Here is a 1,093-nt window from a genome sequence, read left to right on the forward strand (position 1 = left end):
CGCAAGGAATGAAGCCAGTATGCTTCGATGGATGAGTAATGTCAGTGTGCATACCCGACAGAGTGTAAGTATCTTGAGAGAAAAGTTGAACATAAGAAGCATCAGTTGTGATGTGCAAGAGAAATGATTGCGCTGGTATGGACATGTGGTGAGAATGGATGAGGATAGCTGTGTGAAAAAGTACCACACCCTAGCGGTTGAGGGAACCCGTGGAAGAGGCAGGCCTAGGAAGACCTGGGACGAGGTGGTGAAGCACGACCTCCAAATATTAGGCCTCACCGAGGCAATGACTTGTGACCGCGACCTTTGGAAATATGCTGTGCGTGAGAGGACCCGGCAAGCCAAGTGAGACCGAAATCCAAGGCTTCTGCCAGGGATGTAGCCAGCCTACTTACGCGTAACATTCTTTCATTGGACACTAAACTCCGCATGGTGAGGCAAGTGAAATCGAAATCGAACTAAATTTGTAGGAACACTAAACTTGGCTTGCGAAGACCTGTTGGGGCAAGAGAAAGCGAAATCGTGATGGCACCTGTACCAGTGGAGCACTAAGAGCAGCGTCCAACCGCGATCATTGCCAGAACAGCTGTCTGGCTTCCGTGCCGGTGCCATGTAAATAGCACCAGCGTGATTGTTACCAACGTCACCTTCCTGGCACTTGTGCCAGTGGCATGTGAAAAGACATTCGAGCGAGATCGTTGCCAGTGTCGATGGACTGCCTCCTGTGCAGGTGGCATTTAAAATACACCATTTTGAGCGTGGCCATCACCAGTACCGCCAGTCTGGTCCTCGTGCCGGTGGCACGTAAAAGCACCCACTACACTCTCGGAGTGGTTGGCTTTAGGAAGGGCATCTAGCTGTAGAAACTCTGCCAAATCAGATTGGAGCCTGGTGTCCCCTCCTGGTCCACCAGTCCTCAGTCAAATCGTCCAACCCATACTAGCATGGAAAGCGGATGTTAAACAACAATGATGATGATGATGATGATGATGATATATATATATAGTGTCAGAAGAAAATACTAGAGACTACAGACTACAAGAACTCAAAAACACACTAATTGACAGACACTACCCAGTTCAACTCATAGAGG

The sequence above is a fragment of the Octopus bimaculoides genome, chromosome 9 (genome assembly GCF_001194135.2).
Source record: "Octopus bimaculoides isolate UCB-OBI-ISO-001 chromosome 9, ASM119413v2, whole genome shotgun sequence".
Taxonomy (NCBI): Eukaryota; Metazoa; Mollusca; class Cephalopoda; order Octopoda; family Octopodidae; genus Octopus; species Octopus bimaculoides.